The sequence below is a fragment of the Osmia lignaria genome, unplaced genomic scaffold, assembly GCF_051020975.1.
Source record: "Osmia lignaria lignaria isolate PbOS001 unplaced genomic scaffold, iyOsmLign1 scaffold0067, whole genome shotgun sequence".
Taxonomy (NCBI): domain Eukaryota; kingdom Metazoa; phylum Arthropoda; class Insecta; order Hymenoptera; family Megachilidae; genus Osmia; species Osmia lignaria.
Window position 1 is genome coordinate 52,501 of NW_027478208.1, and position 327 is coordinate 52,827.

Consider the following 327-nt stretch of genomic DNA (forward strand, 5'->3'; position numbering starts at 1 on the left):
ACGCCGTTGGAACTTTGAAAAATTTCGATGCGTCGCCAAAGTTCGTACTTTTCGATAAAATCTTCGTCCTATGATACATTTCGATCAAGAACTACATTGATCGTCATGAAACTGTTTTTTTTTTTGGGAGACGTGTACGCTCCTTTTCATAAAGGAGACTATCTTATTGCGAAAGTCAAAATCGCACGCTCTCACGGCGATTTGCCCCCGTATACGCCTGGGCGTAAGCCCGTGCGTCGCCGACCTAGCGGCCTGCCGATCGGTATTTAGAGGGAGGCACTTTGAAAGCAACACGCCGTTGGAACTTTGAAAAATTTCGATGCGTCG